At 45.0% G+C, this 9,068-nt stretch overlaps 1 long non-coding RNA gene across 1 annotated transcript; it reads left to right on the forward strand.

Moving 5' to 3' along the window:
* Positions 1 to 4,094: 4,094 nt before the first annotated feature.
* On the forward strand, positions 4,095 to 7,449 carry LOC141042507 (uncharacterized). Its single transcript, XR_012205585.1, has 3 exons — positions 4,095 to 4,390; positions 5,520 to 5,590; positions 7,184 to 7,449. It is a non-coding gene; the product is annotated as an uncharacterized lncRNA (long non-coding RNA).
* Positions 7,450 to 9,068: the final 1,619 nt, after the last annotated feature.

Genomic DNA, 9,068 nt, shown 5'->3' on the forward strand with positions numbered 1-9,068 from the left:
TCTTCCCGTGAGTCCTTGATCTTGATCGTACACATTTGCATGTATGATTAGTGTATGATTGAATCGAGGGCGTCACAAGTTGGTATCAGAGCCGACTGCCTGTAGGAACCCCCTTTCCAACTCCTTGGACGAAGTTGAGTCTAGTCACTACAAAAAATCTTTTACTAACCTGGCTGTGTGTCTTACGGGCCCACGCCGCCATTGGGTGATGTTAGGATCTTTTATTCCTCGTCTATGCTCTGAGACTCTGATATCTCTTCTATTCGGGTTAAACGATTTTACTAACTCTAACACTAGGTTCTCACAACTACTTCCTCCCGGGGAGCCCCTTCATTCCAGATGATCGCCTACTTCACCAGAAGACTTCGAAGATACTCTGTGATGTTCGCTCGAGAACTTGTGCTCATCGCTTTTTTGATTCACTTCCACCGTCAACCCCTATGGATAACGACCTACAATTGCCGTTCATACCTTCATCCCGAGTTGCTCTTGTTATTATAGGATGCTGAGATACTCGCCGATGTTCCGAGAATCCTTTATGCTTACTGCCCTGCAGTTCCTTAACACATGAAAGCCCTTGCGAATAATTCCTCACACTTACCGGGGATCCGGTCATCCGTAGTTGTTCATGTGTTTCACAATTTTTTTGGAATACTATTTGATCTTCCGATAATCCTTAGTAGCTTATTGCTCATGTTCTTCCTTATCGTCTTGCATTATGGTTAATTCCATATGTCTAACAATATTCATTAAACTCCTTTGAGATTGCCATTCCTTTCCTATTGATTTGACATGTGCGTGAACGCACACATTCATTAGTTATTCCCTGGTAATTATTTATCCTTCTGGATCAGACTCCACTCTAGACATGAGCTGTTTCTCGGCAAATCAAACCTTGATTGATTGTCGATCTAAGCCTATTCAACTTATCCATCCTTAATCAGAGCGTCTGCTTCTGATCCCTTGATTTGGAAATCATACTTCCTTTGCATTTGAGCTTCGAATTAGTCAGTTGTTTCTATAATCTGATATCCTTGCATTCTTTCTTCTTCTGGATGAGTATCGATGCTCACATCAGATCCCTTGTGGACCACCACATCCTTTGTTGGATCATTATCCGACAGTGCCCCTCGTATTTAATCACCTTGTGAGTTCTTCCCTGATACATAATGCCTTTGGTAAATTGTATTCTCTCCTTTGGTCAGCCATGCTCTACCTTTGAGCTTGTGTTAGTTACTCTTTAAGTTTGTGGTATATGTTCCTAAGATGCCCCTATGGGTTGAACTTATGCCTTCCCTAATCCTATGAACCCGAGAGTTCTCACGAGTCATACTCTCTGGCGTTTTGGCAGATAAATTCCAATGCTACAACTCCATCGAAAGCGAGAAGTGAATGAAAGGTTATGCATTGAAGAAGTGGGAGTCGACCTTGAACTTTGTGTTCATGCCCATGGACACGATGTAGATCCTATCATGGAAGCTTCTTGGTATAATAACTATTTTCTTGATATAATATCATCTGGTATCTGTGGATTGATCCTTTGCAACCGTGGTTCCGACCATGATTGTTCTTCTTTGGTCCCATTTCTTGGACGAGTTAAATCACTTGTCTTCTGCAGGTCAATACGCCTGCCCAACCCCTATTATGATCTACCTTCGAGTATTACCCCTGATATCTCGACGATATCATGCCACTGCAGTACATCTTATGAACTTTTGATGGAGTACTACCTTACCCTGTCTTTGCCACTTCATGGGTTCTGGGTTGTTTGTCAACCGAGAACACCGATAAGTGAATCGATTCCACACTCCGATTCTATAACTCTAAGTAATTTTTGTTGCTTACGAGTTTAATAATCCTTCAAGTCATTCCTAGCCTGATCGGCTATATCTTTACCGTGGTAACTTTTAACTGTGCTACCTGGTCCTTCTTCCCGGAGCACAATTTTTGATGATGAGCTAAGCCTACGTCGATCTTCCTCATCATATCATTTCGCCTTGAACAACAAGCTTGATTTCGAGTTTGTGTCGTAACCGTGGTTCCAATAACCTTTTGCTTCATCATTCCTTTGACTTGATGTCATCGCCGATCGATTACATCTTCATGAAATCTCTCGACAAATGTGTCGTGATCATCATCAACATTCTGAGCTCTTCCAGGATATCAATCGAATTTATGATGAGAAATACCAACCTTGCCCCTCGATGATTTGTGTTATCATCGACAACATTCTTGCCTCCCCCAACATGAATTTGTTCATATAAATTTTGGAAATACATCCTTTTTGACATGTCGACGGATTTTTGCTGAAACCATCGGCCACCTCCTCATCTTCCCTGATAAAATTGCATGAGGTGTTCAAGTAATTCCCGATGGATCCTTTGTGTTCCCAAGGTCCGGCCTTTACCTGATGACCATGTCAATGCTATCCAAAAGTATGACTGTGTTACTCCGAACATCACTAAGAACATTGGAGGCGCAATGCTAAATGTTTCTTGATCAATTATCCAAACACCGTTGTATGGGTAAACAACATGATTCTCCTTGCCCCATTAACGAAATGGATAAGTACTTGATGTCCTGTCATGTATATCATGCTCTGTTTGTTCTTGGGAAGCATATACTCTAATACTTTTGTATAAGCACCTTTTCCTTTCCATTGGTCTGGTTAAACTAATAACCACATTTTCCTTTCCATTGTTTTGTTTAACCTTTCTTGTTATCTATATGATCTAAGCAGTGATAAATCCCTCCTTATATATACACCTCGGTGTACAAGCTCTGCAGTAACACCTTGTTACTATTGTTGATGACATTCTGGTAGCCACCGATGGACGAGAACTTTGCCTATTGGTCCGCCTCGCCTTGTGAGCAGGAAAATGGTTCTCTTCGTCCCTCACCCTTGGTACCAACGCTGTTGCCAACATAAATGACAGGCTATCTTCTGACCTGCCTTGCTATCATGACCGTGCAAAATGCCAGCGCCCTTCATGCTTTTAACCCACAGGGTGGGCCCATAACCCATTGTTCCACAGGATCGAAACCTGACTCTTGTACATCCCTGTTCTCCAAAATTGCTCCTCGCGCTTGGCTTCATATGTAAATCATAAGCGACCTACCTAGTGATCTATTATGGTATCAGACGCAATACTTATTCCCATTGCTCTGAACCCCTTTCACCCTCTGTTTCAGGCAACGAACGATTGCCTACCCGCTTGAAGCTTCTTATTGCACCTTCTTACCTTGCTCTCGATGACTTTCTTTAATTTCAACTTGAGAGATGCCTCTATGCAACGTTCATTGAGATAGCCCCCAGGTACCTATCTTGTGTTGAGCTCCGTCCTTCCCAAGTCTTTCCCCTTACTCCACCCCTTAAATCTCGGGACAAGATTTCCTGTAGTGGAGGAGAATTGTAACGCCCGGATAATTAAGCTACAGTAACCCTCTACTAATGATGGCACGTCACCATGATTACTGTTGATAAACTCGCGTTGCTTCAATCCCATTCAAATTCAAAATTCAAAATTCAAAATCAAGTCAAACGGCAAAAGTTTTCAAACGTTCAAACTAAAATGTTCACAATATTCTATAAATTCTCCTGACCTTTGTCAAGTTGAATCCAACTTAAATTGACTCACAAATAATTTCCTAGGATTCCAATAAGTGGTCCAAAGGCTTTTAAATTGGCCTTTTCAATTAAGCAAATCTTCTCAACCTTTGCAAATGCCTCGAAAACTTTTGTGCAGCCCTAGAATATTGCATAGCATTTTTGTGCATAGTTTGAGCTTCGACAATAATAAATTACTATCTAAACTAAATAGGAAAGACTAGCACTTTTATAAAAAAGGGAGAAAAGTCCCCCCTATTTTCCCTATGGACCTAAACCTACAGTCCACCCCCTGTCCCACTGGGCCTTGGCCTAGCTAGCAGCAAAAACAGGTCCAGCCCACCCCTGCCATCCCCACCCTCCTGCTACAGGGAGGCAAGGGGGTCGTGGCACCCATCGGCAGGCCCATGGCCACGCCGTGCCTTGCGTGGAGGCCATCCACAGCCTCCCTCCCTTGCCTACAAGGGCCCCGCCTCCCTCTCGCTGGAAACCCTAAGACATTTTCCCCCTCGCCTCTCGCCCTCTCGCTCGATCTCGAGCTCGTCCGCCACTGACATCGCCGCGCCACCGTCGTTGTCACCCACCGCATCCACCCGGAGTCGCGCCAAGGCGACTAGGTGCTCCACCACGGTCGTCTCCATCGCCTGAGGCCGCCCGTTGGAGCCCAGCGCCTCCGCATCAAGCTCGTCGACGCCGTCTCAACCTCTGCCCCGCCGGACCTCGCCGCTCAATTCGCCGCCTCCGGTGCTCCGCGACCTCACTGACCTCCCCAGCTGTACCAATGTGAGCCCCTACACCGATTCCCCCTTTCCCACCGTCGAATCCGTCGTCGTAGGCCGTTGCATCACCGTGCCCGAGCTCCGGGCGAGCTCGCGGCCGCCGCGCCCGTGGCCGCACTCTCGCGCGCCTCCGGCTTCGTGGCCTCGCCCCTGCGCTGTCGGCGCGTGTGCCGGCCGCCCCAAGGCCTGCCCGCTCGCACCCGTCGCTCCCCGCCCGCGCGCCAGCTGCGCATGCGTGCGCGCGCGGCCACGCCCGCATGCCTGCTGCTGGCGATGCTACTGCGTTCGGCTGCTCCTCACCGCTTGATGCGCACGCCGACTGCTTTGCTGCTGCTCGTGCCGCCGCTGATGCTACTCCCTGCTACTGCTCATTGCTTTTGGCTGCTACTGCTCCTAATCCCTGCCGCTGCTTCTTACTACTGCCACTGTCGCTAGTTGCTACTGCTTTGCCGCTACTGCTGCTCTATTTTGCTGTTGCGTGCTTTATGTGTGTGTGTGGCTGCCTTTGCCACAGCCGTGTGTGGCCGGCCCTTGTTTTAATTAGGACTAGTTTAGATTAGAAGTAAAGTAGTGCTAAGTTAGTCTAATAGCAGATGACATGTGGACCTACTGTTAGTTTAAAGAAAAAGCAAGTTTAAAAAAATGCCTAAGTCAATGATACATGGGACCCACTTGCACTATTCATCTGTTGACTAGTCAAATATTGACTGGGTCAACTCTGCTCCATGACCCCACTTGTCATGCACTCTGGCTAGCACTGCCCTAGGTGGCAAAAGTATTTACTGTTATTTTTTTGAATTTCTTTGAAAAATCATAATAAATAATCCGTAGCTCAGATTAAAATACTTTGTACATGAAAGTTGCTCAAAACGACGAGACGAATCCGAATAAGCAGCCCGTTTGTCCGCCACACGTCCCTATCTTAGCAAACCTCGAACCTTTCCCCTCCGGTTCATTTGTCTGGCAGACGTCCGGAACCGGGAAAACATTCCCGGATGTTTTCCCTCTTGGTCTGTATCACCTAGCACCGCGTTAGATCGCTCCTAGCACCGCATTTTCCCATGTTATGCTTTAAGATGCTTTGATTGCTCTGTTATTTATTGTGTTCCCTCTCCGTTACTTCTTTCCGATAGACCCCGAGGCGGCTGCCGATGCCACTATGTTCGACTACGTCACTGACGACCCTCCTTGTCTGAGCAACCAGGCAAGCCCCCCCTTTGATCATCCCGATACCGCCCATTCCATTCTCTCATGCTTGCATTAGATTTTTCTACTGTAATTGATTGCTCCTATTCTGATGCATAGCCTGCTTTTGTAATCTGCTTAATGTTACCTACCTGCTTATCCTAAACTGCTTAGTATAGGTTGGTTAGTGATCCATCAGTGACCCCCACCTTGTCCTTGTTGCCCCTGCTTCATCATTGAAGACCCGATCAACGAGATCGAAGACCAGGCCCTGGCACCGCACATCACTTTCCCCTTAGTTGCTCGACACTACTGGGTTACTATCGAGTGCCGAGGGTGAGACCTCTACAGCACTTCTGATGTTAACCCTGTAGTGTAGTTATTCGGTTGTGGTCATCGAGGGTGATTCCTCCTTAACCACTTCCGATACGACTCGGTCGTGCAACCCTCAAGTGTGAACCTCGGGGGTGGTTCCTCTTACGTTCACCTTGATGATTACATCGAGTGGAATTCATTGGGGGTGATTCCTCGGGTTTCCCCCTTGATGTTTGGACACACGGATACTTGGACTTTACAGCTGTTTCTTGGAAGGACGGGTCGACCCTGAGGGGTACCCGCGAGTGATGTGGAGACGGGTTGACCTGGAGGGTGCCCGCGAGATACTTACGAGGCGTGGCCGGGCATTCTTAGCCCTTGCCGCAAGTCCTCGAGACGGGGCAACGGGGTCACATCTTTCGTGAGTCTCTACTTGTTACCGCGTGCTCCTAATCCACTATGATTTGGATATTTGATCCGAGGGGCCTCTGGCCTGATAGCACTAACCATCACGTGGGCATAGTATGGGCGTTCTGCGTCGTATGCATCAGCCGAAGCTTAATAGACGTCATGCGACTGAGCGGCACGCGCCGGGTTGGACTGGTAAGCTCCCGCCTTTTTTAAGGAGGTAGCTTTGTCTGCTCACCGGCCGCCCACGCAACATGCAGGAGTTCCCGGGGCAATGGCCCATGACCCCTGGGGGCATAGGTTTAGTCCGGCGTGCTTGACCTCTCTATTAAGCCTAGGTCGGGTTGCGGCGTATTGTTTGGCCGAGGCCGGGCATGACCCAGGAAAGTGTGTCCGGCCGGAGTTAATCGAGCGTGGTGGGTAAGTTGGTGCACCCCTGTAGGGAAGAAAACATCTATCGATAGCCTGTCCTACGGTAACGGACACTTGGAGTTGTATCCCGATCGATACAACTAGAACTGGATACTTGTGATGAGTAATGGATTGTGATGATAATTGGATAGTATGGCTCTGGGATTGCTTTTTCGCAGGGAGTTGAGAAAGGATCTCCGGCCGAGGTTAATAACACTGCTACTACTTTACTTTATGCTACTCTTACCTCTTCTGATGCTGCAAGATGCTTGAAGATGCTGAAGATGCTAGTCTTCGATAGTACTAGGCCTTCTCTCTATTCTAGCATTTCTGTAGCCCAGTCCACATATACAGCCTTCCTTTGATAATGTTGCATATGTAGTGTAGATCCTTGCTTGCGAGTACTTTGGATGAGTACTCATGGTTGCTTTGCTCCCCCTTTTCCCCCTTTCTTCTCCTTTCCGGTTGGTGCAACCAGATGTCGGAGCCCAGGAGCCAGATGCCACCACCGATGTTTACTACTACGTGGAGGCCGCCGATGACCAGGAGTAGTTAGGAGGCTCCCAGGCAGGAGGCCTTGCCTCTTCGATCGTGTTGCTTTTGTGCTAGCCTTCTTAAGGCAAACTTGTCTAACTTATGTCTGTACTCAGATATTGTTGCTTCCGCTGACTCTTGTGTTTTCGAGCTTATGTATTCGAGCCCTCGAGGCCCCTGGCTTGTAATATAAAGCTTGTATTATTTTAATTTGTGTCTAGAGTTGTGTTGTGATATCTTCCCGTGAGTCCTTGATCTTGATCGTACACATTTGCGTGTATGATTAGTGTACGATTGAATCGAGGGCGTCACAGGGTTCCCACTCATCATAAAGTTTTCTAGGGATAGAAACTTCCAACTCAAGTTTTTGTTCATAAGATTGCATCAAAGCATCAACGATATGTTTTGTAAAGGCTTTATTTTAACTATAAGCATGAGGAGAATTTAGCACGGATTGCAACAAGGAAATACAATCTATCAAAGAGCAATTATCATAATTAAATTTCTTGAAATCCAAAATAGTGGGTTTATTAATATCTAATGTTTTGATCTCTTCAATCCCACTTTTACCAATTTTAGCATCAAGATCTAAAAACTCCGAATTTTTGGAACGCTTTGTAGGTAAAGGTGGATCATATTCAGTCCCATCATTATCAAGATTCATATTGCAAAACAAAGATTTAATAGGGGACACATCAATAACTTTTAGATCTTCATCTTTATTTTCATAGAAATTTCAAGAACACGCTTTCACAAAGCAATCTTTCTTAGCACGCATCCTAGCAGTTCTTTCTTTGCACTCATCAATGGAAATTCTCATGGCTTTGAGAGACTCATTGATATCATGCTTAGGAGGAATAGATCTAAGTTTCAAAGAATCAACATCAAGAGAAATTCTATCAATGTTCCTAGCCAATTCATCAAATTTAAGCAATTTTTCTTCAAGCAAAGCATTGAAATTATTTTGCGAATTCATAAATTCCTTAATGCTAGTATCAAATTCAGAAGGCATCTTATTAAAGTTTCCATAAGAATTGTTGTAGGAATTACCATAATCATTAGAGGAATTACTAGGATAAGGCCTAGGATTAAAGTTTCCTCTATACGCGTTGTTACCAAAATTATTCCTACCAACAAAATTCACATCGATAGGTTCATTATTATTCTCAATCAAAGTAGACAAAGGCATATCATTAGGATCAGAAGAAACACTCTTAGTAGCAAATAATTTCATAAGTTCATCCATCTTTCCACTCAAAACATTAATTTCTTCTATCGCATGCACTTTTTTATTAGTAGATCTTCCAGTGTGCCATTGAGAATAATTAACCATAATATTATCTAGGAGTTTAGTAGCTTCTCCTAAAGTGATTTCCATAAAAGTGCCTCCCGCGGCCGAATCTAAAAGATTTCTAGAAGCAAAATTCAATCCGACATAAATTTTTTGTATAATCATCCACAAATTCAAACCATGCGTAGGGCAATTATGTATCATTAATTTCATCCTCTCCCAAGCTTGTGCAACATGTTCATGATCAAGTTGCTTAAAATTCATAATATCGTTTCTAAGAGAGATAATCTTAGCGGGAGGAAAATAGTTAGGGATGAAAGCATCTTTGCACTTATTCCATGAATCAATACTATTTTTAGGCAAAGATGAAAACCAAGCTTTAGCACGATCTCTAAGCGAAAAAGGAAATAGCTTCAATTTAACAATATCATTGTCCACATCTTTCTTCTTTTGCATATCACACAAATCAACGAAGCTATTTAGATGGGTAGCGGCATCTTCACTAGGAAGGCCGGCGAATTGATCTTTCATGACAAGA

The sequence above is a fragment of the Aegilops tauschii genome, chromosome 3 (assembly GCF_002575655.3).
Source record: "Aegilops tauschii subsp. strangulata cultivar AL8/78 chromosome 3, Aet v6.0, whole genome shotgun sequence".
NCBI lineage: Eukaryota > Viridiplantae > Streptophyta > Magnoliopsida > Poales > Poaceae > Aegilops > Aegilops tauschii.